Here is a 12859-nt window from a genome sequence, read left to right on the forward strand (position 1 = left end):
AGATGGTTGGTGTCTCAGCAGAATCACAACAAAGAATATAAAATTTCAGTAGCGAGCTAATTTGACCACGGCAGGACTCGAACCTGCAATCTTCTGATAACTTTGCAGTTGTAATCGAAGTCAGACGCCTTATCCATTAGGCCACGCGGCCGCTGCCAGCACCATTCATTGTGTTGTTGTGTATATTGCGAGCAAATTCGGGGCAACTGCAATATCAAGGAGTGGATTTAGGAAAAGATGAACATATTTCGAGTGAATGAACAGATGCACTGCGATCTGGGTGCGCACCGGCGCAGGCAACCCCAATGTAAATTGGAACACTATAGTTTAACAATTCGGTCATTGCAGCTGAAATCATATTCCTTCTCAAACAATACAGGATGACCCTGGTTTACGAGGAAATCCGTTTTAAAGGGAAAGATTATGAACCGGAACTGACACCCAGCCCATTTAAACAGACGCAGAATGATCCGGGATTGCAAGGACATCCCTTTTACCCAGATGCAGAATGACCCTTGACTGACAGCAGTTCCCTTTTCAAAGAATAAAGTGAGATTTCGATCATCCCTGAAGGCAATTGTGCAGTGGGGCTGAGGACCACTCGGCGCAGAGACTGTTATTGAAGCCACAGTTGATAGACAGGCAGGAAGGAAGGAGGGAGGGACGTAAAACCAGCCCAGTCTGAAACACACAAACAAACTAAAATTCCTTAACCTCCAAAGGCAGGTTTTGAAATTTGAAATTGGAATTCCGGGACAGACAGCACATCCCTTTTAAACAGACACAGAATGATGAGGGTCTGATAGCACACCATTTTAAAGAGACAGAGATGATCTCGGACAGACAGCAAATCCCCTTAAAAGGGACACGGAAATAGAATGAATAAAAACAGATAAATATGTAAATCTCGGCAGGTCGTGCAGATTTTCTGGAGAAAGAATCCGGTTTCACGTTCTATCGGATAATCAATCCGATATTACAGGAAAAAGTTAAAGATTACAGATGTTTTCAACAAAAATAGCGCCTTGAAAAAATATGCAGCGAGAAAGTTCAAATGGGAACGTCTGTGATACAGCGGAACGCAGGAGTGATTAAACAATACATGGCACAATGGAGAAAGGCAAAGTGGGTGGTAATCGGGCAATAACGTAACAAAGGATGGTCCAGAGGAGGTGTTAGTGGGAACAGCAGAACCATTACCAGACAATGGGAGCGGTGCTTATCATCCGATACGCTGAACCTAATTTTGAGGCCAGAAGACGAGAACATGCCTACAATATAGGGTATCACCGCCTTTTAATCAGACCAGGCAGCTTTGCCAGACCGGATTGGTTTCCTGTCCGCTTTGAATTCGGCAACCAAGGGACGAATTCAAAAGGCAGCTTCTCTCATCTTTTCAGCTCTAGAGACACAGGACGCACTCATATTCAGGGCAGAGGTGGAGATTGACGCTGAATGTATGCTTATCCCAATTGAGGTGAACTTATGCGTACAGACAGGAAGATATACTGATCAAGTATCGGCCGGAACGAAACAAGGCTTTAGGTTATTCAACGAGTCACAGAGCCGAGTACCTCTGAGATATTATAACTTTACTCAGTTTGGCGGGTTTCACTTTGCTCTGGGATTTGGATGCTAAGGGAACATCGGCGTAAACTCACACGTTTTAACGTGAAATATGTCTGTTTTCTCACATGTCGAGCGGCTGTTAGAAGCGAAACTTTAAGTAAAACATGGTGGTGCTCGTCCGGGATTTGGCCCGTGACCTCTTGCATTTCAAATGTGATCATTCCGAAGGGAGAATCATAACCGTGGACCAACGAGTCGCCGACAGTGAAAAGCGCAGCTCTCAGATTCTGACGGTGGTGAGAAATGATATTATGGCCCATCGTGCATGTGTTGTCTCTCAGATACCTATCTAATTAGTGCCCCTCGCCATTGTACTGCAACTGTTCTCCTTTTGACGAATATATTATTAATTTGAGACATGACATGAGGAAAGTACAGCATCCCTGTAAGTAAAAGGGGAATTTGGCGATGAGGTTAAATGTGAATGTCAAAAAGTGGTAAAGCTGCAAGCCAACGACGACGAGAATGCGATTCGAACCCATGCGTGCAGAGCACAATGGATTAGCAGTCCATCGCCTTAACCTCTCGGCCACCTCGTCTCTGCTATAAGACATCGTCAGCCATTCAATCTCCTGCTTTTTGTATCCAAACAGAAATAATGTGCAAGAAAGTCCACTTCACAGCTTGCTCTGCCCGTGCATGCAGATCGACAATGATGAAAACTTGCCATGAGATTCTTTCAGCAAACAGCCTTCCTTCACTTCAGGTGAGTGACTGGAAGAGATGGTTGGTTTCTAAGCAGAATCACAACAAAGAATATAAATTTTCAGTAGCGAGCTAATTTGACCACGGCAGGACTCGAACCTGCAATCTTCTGATAACTTTGCGGTTGTAATCGAAGTCAGACGCCTTATCCATTAGGCCACGCGTCCGCTGCCAGCACCATTCATTGTGTTGTTGTGTATATTGCGAGCAAATTCGGGGCAACTGCAATATCAAGGAGTGGATTTAGGAAAAGATGAACATATTTCGAGTGAATGAACAGATGCACTGCGATCTGGGTGCGCACCGGCGCAGGCAACCCCAATGTAAATTGGAACACTATAGTTTAACAATTCGGTCATTGCAGCTGAAATCATACTCCTTCTCAAACAATACAGGATGACCCGGGTTTACGAGAAAATCCGTTTTAAAGGGAAAGATTATGAACCGGAACTGACACCCAGCCCATTTAAACAGACGCAGAATGATCCGGGATTGCAAGGACATCCCTTTTACCCAGATGCAGAATGACCCTTGACTGACAGCAGTTCCCTTTTCAAAGAATAAAGTGAGATTTCGATCATCCCTGAAGGCAATTGTGCAGTGGGGCTGAGGACCACTCGGCGCAGAGACTGTTATTGAAGCCACAGGTGATAGACAGGCAGGAAGGAAGGAGGGAGGGACGTAAAACCAGCCCAGTCTGAAACACACAAACAAACTAAAATTCCTTAACCTCCAAAGGCAGGTTTTGAAATTTGAAATTGGAAATCCGGGACAGACAGCACATCCCTTTTAAGCAGACACAGAATGATGAGGGTTTGAGAGCACACCATTTTACAGAGACAGAGAATGATCTCGGACAGACAGCAAATCCCCTTAAAAGGGACACGGAAATAGAATGAATAAAAACAGATAAATATGTAAATCTCGGCAGGTCGTGCAGATTTTCTGGAGGAAGAATCCGGTTTCACGTTCTGTCGGATAATCAATCCGATATTACAGGAAAAAGTTAAAGATTACACATGTTTTCAACAAAAATAGCGCCTTGCAAAAATATGCAGCGAGAAAGTTCAAATGGGAACGTCTGTGATACAGCGGAACGCAGGAGTGATTAAACAATACATGGCACAATGGAGAAAGGCAAAGTGGGTGGTAATCGGGTAATAACGTAACAAAGGATGGTCCAGAGGAGGTGTTAGTGGGAACAGCAGAACCATTACCAGACAATGGGAGCGGTGCTTATCATCCGATACGTTGAACCTAATGTTGAGGCCAGAAGACGAGAACATGCCTACAATATAGGGTATCATCGCCTTTTAATCAGACCAGGCAGCTTTGCCAGACCGGAGTGATTTCCTGTCCGCTTTGAATTCGGCAACCAAGGGACGAATTCAAAAGGCAGCTTCTCTCATCTTTTCAGCTCTAGAGACACAGGATGCACTCATATTCAGGGCAGAGGTGGAGATTGACGCTGAATGTATGCTTATCGCAATTTAGGTGAACTTATGCGTACAGACAGGAAGATATACTGATCAAGTATCGGCCGGAACGAAACAAGGCTTTAGGTTATCCAACGAGTCACAGAGCCGAGTACCTCTGAGATATTTTAACTTTACTCAGTTTGGCGGGTTTCACTTTGCTCTGGGATTTGGATGCTAAGGGAACATCGGCGTAAACTCACACGTTTTAACGTGAAATATGTCTGTTTTCTCACATGTCGAGCGGCTGTTCGAAGCGAAACTTTGAGTAAAACATGGTGGTGCTCGTCCGGGATTTGGCCCGTGACCTCTTGCATTTCAAATGTGATCATTCCGAAGGGAGAATCATAACCGTGGACCAACGAGTCGCCGACAGTGAAAAGCGCAGCTCTCAGATTCTGACGGTGGTGAGAAATGATATTATGGCCCATCGTGCATGTGTTGTCTCTCAGATACCTATCTAATTAGTGCCTCTCGCCATTGTACTGCAACTGTTCTCCTTTTGACGAACATATTATTAATTTGAGACATGACATGAGGAAAGTACAGCATCCCTGTAAGTAAAAGGGGAATTTGGCGATGAGGTTAAATGTGAATGTCAAAAAGTGGTAAAGCTGCAAGCCAACGACGACGAGAATGGGATTCGAACCCATGCGTGCAGAGCACAATGGATTAGCAGTCCATCGCCTTAACCTCTCGGCCACCTCGTCTCTGCTATAAGACATCGTCAGCCATTCAATCTCCTGCTTTTTGTATCCAATTAGAAATAATGTGCAAGAAAGTCCACTTCACAGCTTGCTCTGCCCGTGCATGCAGATCGACAATGATGAAAACTTGCCATGAGATTCTTTCAGCAAACAGCCTTCCTTCACTTCAGGTGAGTGACTGGAAGAGATGGTTGGTTTCTCAGCAGAATCACAACAAAGAATATAAAATTTCAGTAGCGAGCTAATTTGACCACGGCAGGACTCGAACCTGCAATCTTCTGATAACTTTGCGGTTGTAATCGAAGTCAGACGCCTTATCCATTAGGCCACGCGGCCGCTGCCAGCACCATTCATTGTGTTGTTGTGTATATTGCGAGCAAATTTGGGGCAACTGCAATATCAAGGAGTGGATTTAGGAAAAGATGAACATATTTCGAGTGAATGAACAGATGCACTGCGATCTGGGTGCGCACCGGCGCAGGCAACCCCAATGTAAATTGGAACACTATAGTTTAACAATTCGGTCATTGCAGCTGAAATCATATTCCTTCTCAAACAATACAGGATGACCCGGGTTTACGAGAAAATCCGTTTTAAAGGGAAAGATTATGAACCGGAACTGACACCCAGCCCATTTAAACAGACGCAGAATGATCCGGGATTGCAAGGACATCCCTTTTACCCAGATGCAGAATGACCCTTGACTGACAGCAGTTCCCTTTTCAAAGAATAAAGTGAGATTTCGATCATCCCTGAAGGCAATTGTGCAGTGGGGCTAAGGACCACTCGGCGCAGAGACTGTTATTGAAGCCACAGTTGATAGACAGGCAGGAAGGAAGGAGGGAGGGACGTAAAACCAGCCCAGTCTGAAACACACAAACAAACTAAAATTCCTTAACCTCCAAAGGCAGGTTTTGAAATTTGAAATTGGAAATCCGGGACAGACAGCACATCCCTTTTAAACAGACACAGAATGATGAGGGTTTGAGAGCACACCATTTTACAGAGACAGAGAATGATCTCGGACAGACAGCAAATCCCCTTAAAAGGGACACGGAAATAGAATGAATAAAAACAGATAAATATGTAAATCTCGGCAGGTCGTGCAGATTTTCTGGAGGAAGAATCCGGTTTCACGTTCTGTCGGATAATCAATCCGATATTACAGGAAAAAGTTAAAGATTACACATGTTTTCAACAAAAATAGCGCCTTGCAAAAATATGCAGCGAGAAAGTTCAAATGGGAACGTCTGTGATACAGCGGAACGCAGGAGTGATTAAACAATACATGGCACAATGGAGAAAGGCAAAGTGGGTGGTAATCGGGCAATAACGTAACAAAGGATGGTCCAGAGGAGGTGTTAGTGGGAACAGCAGAACCATTACCAGACAATGGGAGCGGTGCTTATCATCCGATACGTTGAACCTAATGTTGAGGCCAGAAGACGAGAACATGCCTACAATATAGGGTATCATCGCCTTTTAATCAGAACAGGCAGCTTTGCCAGACCGGAGTGATTTCCTGTCCGCTTTGAATTCGGCAACCAAGGGACGAATTCAAAAGGCAGCTTCTCTCATCTTTTCAGCTCTAGAGACACAGGACGCACTCATATTCAGGGCAGAGGTGGAGATTGACGCTGAATGTATGCTTATCGCAATTTAGGTGAACTTATGCGTACAGACAGGAAGATATACTGATCAAGTATCGGCCGGAACGAAACAAGGCTTTAGGTTATCCAACGAGTCACAGAGCCGAGTACCTCTGAGATATTTTAACTTTACTCAGTTTGGCGGGTTTCACTTTGCTCTGGGATTTGGATGCTAAGGGAACATCGGCGTAAACTCACACGTTTTAACGTGAAATATGTCTGTTTTCTCACATGTCGAGCGGCTGTTCGAAGCGAAACTTTGAGTAAAACATGGTGGTGCTCGTCCGGGATTTGGCCCGTGACCTCTTGCATTTCAAATGTGATCATTCCGAAGGGAGAATCATAACCGTGGACCAACGAGTCGCCGACAGTGAAAAGCGCAGCTCTCAGATTCTGACGGTGGTGAGAAATGATATTATGGCCCATCGTGCATGTGTTGTCTCTCAGATACCTATCTAATTAGTGCCTCTCGCCATTGTACTGCAACTGTTCTCCTTTTGACGAACATATTATTAATTTGAGACATGACATGAGGAAAGTACAGCATCCCTGTAAGTAAAAGGGGAATTTGGCGATGAGGTTAAATGTGAATGTCAAAAAGTGGTAAAGCTGCAAGCCAACGACGACGAGAATGCGATTCGAACCCATGCGTGCAGAGCACAATGGATTAGCAGTCCATCGCCTTAACCTCTCGGCCACCTCGTCTCTGCTATAAGACATCGTCAGCCATTCAATCTCCTGCTTTTTGTATCCAAACAGAAATAATGTGCAAGAAAGTCCACTTCACAGCTTGCTCTGCCCGTGCATGCAGATCGACAATGATGAAAACTTGCCATGAGATTCTTTCAGCAAACAGCCTTCCTTCACTTCAGGTGAGTGACTGGAAGAGATGGTTGGTTTCTCAGCAGAATCACAACAAAGAATATAAAATTTCAGTAGCGAGCTAATTTGACCACGGCAGGACTCGAACCTGCAATCTTCTGATAACTTTGCGGTTGTAATCGAAGTCAGACGCCTTATCCATTAGACCACGCGGCCGCTGCCAGCACCATTCATTGTGTTGTTGTGTATATTGCGAGCAAATTTGGGGCAACTGCAATATCAAGGAGTGGATTTAGGAAAAGATGAACATATTTCGAGTGAATGAACAGATGCACTGCGATCTGGGTGCGCACCGGCGCAGGCAACCCCAATGTAAATTGGAACACTATAGTTTAACAATTCGGTCATTGCAGCTGAAATCATACTCCTTCTCAAACAATACAGGATGACCCGGGTTTACGAGAAAATCCGTTTTAAAGGGAAAGATTATGAACCGGAACTGACACCCAGCCCATTTAAACAGACGCAGAATGATCCGGGATTGCAAGGACATCCCTTTTACCCAGATGCAGAATGACCCTTGACTGACAGCAGTTCCCTTTTCAAAGAATAAAGTGAGATTTCGATCATCCCTGAAGGCAATTGTGCAGTGGGGCTGAGGACCACTCGGCGCAGAGACTGTTATTGAAGCCACAGGTGATAGACAGGCAGGAAGGAAGGAGGGAGGGACGTAAAACCAGCCCCGTCTGAAACACACAAACAAACTAAAATTGCTTAACCTCCAAAGGCAGGTTTTGAAATTTGAAATTGGAAATCCGGGACAGACAGCACATCCCTTTTAAACAGACACAGAATGATGAGGGTTTGAGAGCACACCATTTTACAGAGACAGAGAATGATCTCGGACAGACAGCAAATCCCCTTAAAAGGGACACGGAAATAGAATGAATAAAAACAGATAAATATGTAAATCTCGGCAGGTCGTGCAGATTTTCTGGAGGAAGAATCCGGTTTCACGTTCTGTCGGATAATCAATCCGATATTACAGGAAAAAGTTAAAGATTACACATGTTTTCAACAAAAATAGCGCCTTGCAAAAATATGCAGCGAGAAAGTTCAAATGGGAACGTCTGTGATACAGCGGAACGCAGGAGTGATTAAACAATACATGGCACAATGGAGAAAGGCAAAGTGGGTGGTAATCGGGCAATAACGTAACAAAGGATGGTCCAGAGGAGGTGTTAGTGGGAACAGCAGAACCATTACCAGACAATGGGAGCGGTGCTTATCATCCGATACGTTGAACCTAATGTTGAGGCCAGAAGACGAGAACATGCCTACAATATAGGGTATCATCGCCTTTTAATCAGACCAGGCAGCTTTGCCAGACCGGAGTGATTTCCTGTCCGCTTTGAATTCGGCAACCAAGGGACGAATTCAAAAGGCAGCTTCTCTCATCTTTTCAGCTCTAGAGACACAGGACGCACTCATATTCAGGGCAGAGGTGGAGATTGACGCTGAATGTATGCTTATCGCAATTTAGGTGAACTTATGCGCACAGACAGGAAGATATACTGATCAAGTATCGGCCGGAACGAAACAAGGCTTTAGGTTATCCAACGAGTCACAGAGCCGAGTACCTCTGAGATATTTTAACTTTACTCAGTTTGGCGGGTTTCACTTTGCTCTGGGATTTGGATGCTAAGGGAACATCGGCGTAAACTCACACGTTTTAACGTGAAATATGTCTGTTTTCTCACATGTCGAGCGGCTGTTCGAAGCGAAACTTTGAGTAAAACATGGTGGTGCTCGTCCGGGATTTGGCCCGTGACCTCTTGCATTTCAAATGTGATCATTCCGAAGAGAGAATCATAACCGTGGACCAACGAGTCGCCGACAGTGAAAAGCGCAGCTCTCAGATTCTGACGGTGGTGAGAAATGATATTATGGCCCATCGTGCATGTGTTGTCTCTCAGATACCTATCTAATTAGTGCCCCTCGCCATTGTACTGCAACTGTTCTCCTTTTGACGAATATATTATTAATTTGAGACATGACATGAGGAAAGTACAGCATCCCTGTAAGTAAAAGGGGAATTTGGCGATGAGGTTAAATGTGAATGTCAAAAAGTGGTAAAGCTGCAAGCCAACGACGACGAGAATGGGATTCGAACCCATGCGTGCAGAGCACAATGGATTAGCAGTCCATCGCCTTAACCTCTCGGCCACCTCGTCTCTGCTATAAGACATCGTCAGCCATTCAATCTCCTGCTTTTTGTATCCAAACAGAAATAATGTGCAAGAAAGTCCACTTCACAGCTTGCTCTGCCCGTGCATGCAGATCGACAATGATGAAAACTTGCCATGAGATTCTTTCAGCAAACAGCCTTCCTTCACTTCAGGTGAGTGACTGGAAGAGATGGTTGGTTTCTCAGCAGAATCACAACAAAGAATTTAAAATTTCAGTAGCGAGCTAATTTGACCACGGCAGGACTCGAACCTGCAATCTTCTGATAACTTTGCGGTTGTAATCGAAGTCAGACGCCTTATCCATTAGGCCACGCGGCCGCTGCCAGCACCATTCATTGTGTTGTTGTGTATATTGCGAGCAAATTTGGGGCAACTGCAATATCAAGGAGTGGATTTAGGAAAAGATGAACATATTTCGAGTGAATGAACAGATGCACTGCGATCTGGGTGCGCACCGGCGCAGGCAACCCCAATGTAAATTGGAACACTATAGTTTAACAATTCGGTCATTGCAGCTGAAATCATACTCCTTCTCAAACAATACAGGATGACCCGGGTTTACGAGAAAATCCGTTTTAAAGGGAAAGATTATGAACCGGAACTGACACCCAGCCCTTTTAAACAGACGCAGAATGATCCGGGATTGCAAGGACATCCCTTTTACCCAGATGCAGAATGACCCTTGACTGACAGCAGTTCCATTTAAAAGAATAAAGTGAGATTTCGATCATCCCTGAAGGCAATTGTGCAGTGGGGCTAAGGACCACTCGGCGCAGAGACTGTTATTGAAGCCACAGGTGATAGACAGGCAGGAAGGAAGGAGGGAGGGACGTAAAACCAGCCCAGTCTGAAACACACAAACAAACTAAAATTCCTTAACCTCCAAAGGCAGGTTTTGAAATTTGAAATTGGAAATCCGGGACAGACAGCACATCCCTTTTAAACAGACACAGAATGATGAGGGTTTGAGAGCACACCATTTTACAGAGACAGAGAATGATCTCGGACAGACAGCAAATCCCCTTAAAAGGGACACGGAAATAGAATGAATAAAAACAGATAAATATGTAAATCTCGGCAGGTCGTGCAGATTTTCTGGAGGAAGAATCCGGTTTCACGTTCTGTCGGATAATCAATCCGATATTACAGGAAAAAGTTAAAGATTACAGATGTTTTCAACAAAAATAGCGCCTTGAAAAAATATGCAGCGAGAAAGTTCAAATGGGAACGTCTGTGATACAGCGGAACGCAGGAGTGATTAAACAATACATGGCACAATGGAGAAAGGCAAAGTGGGTGGTAATCGGGCAATAACGTAACAAAGGATGGTCCAGAGGAGGTGTTAGTGGGAACAGCAGAACCATTACCAGACAATGGGAGCGGTGCTTATCATCCGGTACGTTGAACCTAATGTTGAGGCCAGAAGACGAGAACATGCCTACAATATAGGGTATCACCGCCTTTTAATCAGACCAGGCAGCTTTGCCAGACCGGATTGATTTCCTGTCCGCTTTGAATTCGGCAACCAAGGGACGAATTCAAAAGGCAGCTTCTCTCATCTTTTCAGCTCTAGAGACACAGGACGCACTCATATTCAGGGCAGAGGTGGAGATTGACGCTGAATGTATGCTTATCCCAATTGAGGTGAACTTATGCGTACAGACAGGAAGATATACTGATCAAGTATCGGCCGGAACGAAACAAGGCTTTAGGTTATTCAACGAGTCACAGAGCCGAGTACCTCTGAGATATTATAACTTTACTCAGTTTGGCGGGTTTCACTTTGCTCTGGGATTTGGATGCTAAGGGAACATCGGTGTAAACTCACACGTTTTAACGTGAAATATGTCTGTTTTCTCACATGTCGAGCGGCTGTTAGAAGCGAAACTTTGAGTAAAACATGGTGGTGCTCGTCCGGGATTTGGCCCGTGACCTCTTGCATTTCAAATGTGATCATTCCGAAGAGAGAATCATAACCGTGGACCAACGAGTCGCCGACAGTGAAAAGCGCAGCTCTCAGATTCTGACGGTGGTGAGAAATGATATTATGGCCCATCGTGCATGTGTTGTCTCTCAGATACCTATCTAATTAGTGCCCCTCGCCATTGTACTGCAACTGTTCTCCTTTTGACGAATATATTATTAATTTGAGACATGACATGAGGAAAGTACAGCATCCCTGTAAGTAAAAGGGGAATTTGGCGATGAGGTTAAATGTGAATGTCAAAAAGTGGTAAAGCTGCAAGCCAACGACGACGAGAATGGGATTCGAACCCATGCGTGCAGAGCACAATGGATTAGCAGTCCATCGCCTTAACCTCTCGGCCACCTCGTCTCTGCTATAAGACATCGTCAGCCATTCAATCTCCTGCTTTTTGTATCCAAACAGAAATAATGTGCAAGAAAGTCCACTTCACAGCTTGCTCTGCCCGTGCATGCAGATCGACAATGATGAAAACTTGCCATGAGATTCTTTCAGCAAACAGCCTTCCTTCACTTCAGGTGAGTGACTGGAAGAGATGGTTGGTTTCTCAGCAGAATCACAACAAAGAATTTAAAATTTCAGTAGCGAGCTAATTTGACCACGGCAGGACTCGAACCTGCAATCTTCTGATAACTTTGCGGTTGTAATCGAAGTCAGACGCCTTATCCATTAGGCCACGCGGCCGCTGCCAGCACCATTCATTGTGTTGTTGTGTATATTGCGAGCAAATTTGGGGCAACTGCAATATCAAGGAGTGGATTTAGGAAAAGATGAACATATTTCGAGTGAATGAACAGATGCACTGCGATCTGGGTGCGCACCGGCGCAGGCAACCCCAATGTAAATTGGAACACTATAGTTTAACAATTCGGTCATTGCAGCTGAAATCATACTCCTTCTCAAACAATACAGGATGACCCGGGTTTACGAGAAAATCCGTTTTAAAGGGAAAGATTATGAACCGGAACTGACACCCAGCCCTTTTAAACAGACGCAGAATGATCCGGGATTGCAAGGACATCCCTTTTACCCAGATGCAGAATGACCCTTGACTGACAGCAGTTCCATTTAAAAGAATAAAGTGAGATTTCGATCATCCCTGAAGGCAATTGTGCAGTGGGGCTAAGGACCACTCGGCGCAGAGACTGTTATTGAAGCCACAGGTGATAGACAGGCAGGAAGGAAGGAGGGAGGGACGTAAAACCAGCCCAGTCTGAAACACACAAACAAACTAAAATTCCTTAACCTCCAAAGGCAGGTTTTGAAATTTGAAATTGGAAATCCGGGACAGACAGCACATCCCTTTTAAACAGACACAGAATGATGAGGGTTTGAGAGCACACCATTTTACAGAGACAGAGAATGATCTCGGACAGACAGCAAATCCCCTTAAAAGGGACACGGAAATAGAATGAATAAAAACAGATAAATATGTAAATCTCGGCAGGTCGTGCAGATTTTCTGGAGGAAGAATCCGGTTTCACGTTCTGTCGGATAATCAATCCGATATTACAGGAAAAAGTTAAAGATTACAGATGTTTTCAACAAAAATAGCGCCTTGAAAAAATATGCAGCGAGAAAGTTCAAATGGGAACGTCTGTGATACAGCGGAACGCAGGAGTGATTAAACAATACATGG

The 12859-nt window shown here is 44.6% G+C and overlaps 11 non-coding genes across 11 annotated transcripts; all 11 read right to left on the bottom strand.

Moving 5' to 3' along the window:
* Positions 1–62: 62 nt before the first annotated feature.
* Positions 63–151, bottom strand: trnar-ucg (transfer RNA arginine (anticodon UCG)). Its single transcript is given in 2 exon segments — positions 63–98; positions 115–151. It is a non-coding gene; the product is annotated as a tRNA-Arg (tRNA).
* A 1935-nt stretch (positions 152–2086) lies between these two features.
* On the bottom strand, positions 2087–2168 carry trnas-gcu (transfer RNA serine (anticodon GCU)). The gene has a single exon. It is a non-coding gene; the product is annotated as a tRNA-Ser (tRNA).
* Positions 2169–2412: 244 nt separating this feature from the next.
* On the bottom strand, positions 2413–2501 carry trnar-ucg (transfer RNA arginine (anticodon UCG)). Its single transcript is given in 2 exon segments — positions 2413–2448; positions 2465–2501. It is a non-coding gene; the product is annotated as a tRNA-Arg (tRNA).
* A 1936-nt stretch (positions 2502–4437) lies between these two features.
* trnas-gcu (transfer RNA serine (anticodon GCU)) lies at positions 4438–4519 on the bottom strand. The gene has a single exon. It is a non-coding gene; the product is annotated as a tRNA-Ser (tRNA).
* A 244-nt stretch (positions 4520–4763) lies between these two features.
* Positions 4764–4852, bottom strand: trnar-ucg (transfer RNA arginine (anticodon UCG)). Its single transcript is given in 2 exon segments — positions 4764–4799; positions 4816–4852. It is a non-coding gene; the product is annotated as a tRNA-Arg (tRNA).
* Positions 4853–6788: 1936 nt separating this feature from the next.
* On the bottom strand, positions 6789–6870 carry trnas-gcu (transfer RNA serine (anticodon GCU)). The gene has a single exon. It is a non-coding gene; the product is annotated as a tRNA-Ser (tRNA).
* Positions 6871–7114: 244 nt separating this feature from the next.
* trnar-ucg (transfer RNA arginine (anticodon UCG)) lies at positions 7115–7203 on the bottom strand. Its single transcript is given in 2 exon segments — positions 7115–7150; positions 7167–7203. It is a non-coding gene; the product is annotated as a tRNA-Arg (tRNA).
* Positions 7204–9139: 1936 nt separating this feature from the next.
* On the bottom strand, positions 9140–9221 carry trnas-gcu (transfer RNA serine (anticodon GCU)). Its single transcript has one exon. It is a non-coding gene; the product is annotated as a tRNA-Ser (tRNA).
* Positions 9222–9465: 244 nt separating this feature from the next.
* On the bottom strand, positions 9466–9554 carry trnar-ucg (transfer RNA arginine (anticodon UCG)). The gene is given in 2 exon segments: positions 9466–9501; positions 9518–9554. It is a non-coding gene; the product is annotated as a tRNA-Arg (tRNA).
* A 1935-nt stretch (positions 9555–11489) lies between these two features.
* trnas-gcu (transfer RNA serine (anticodon GCU)) lies at positions 11490–11571 on the bottom strand. The gene has a single exon. It is a non-coding gene; the product is annotated as a tRNA-Ser (tRNA).
* A 244-nt stretch (positions 11572–11815) lies between these two features.
* trnar-ucg (transfer RNA arginine (anticodon UCG)) lies at positions 11816–11904 on the bottom strand. Its single transcript is given in 2 exon segments — positions 11816–11851; positions 11868–11904. It is a non-coding gene; the product is annotated as a tRNA-Arg (tRNA).
* Positions 11905–12859: the final 955 nt, after the last annotated feature.

Source organism: Pristiophorus japonicus, unplaced genomic scaffold, assembly GCF_044704955.1.
Source record: "Pristiophorus japonicus isolate sPriJap1 unplaced genomic scaffold, sPriJap1.hap1 HAP1_SCAFFOLD_444, whole genome shotgun sequence".
Classification (NCBI taxonomy): Eukaryota; Metazoa; Chordata; class Chondrichthyes; family Pristiophoridae; genus Pristiophorus; species Pristiophorus japonicus.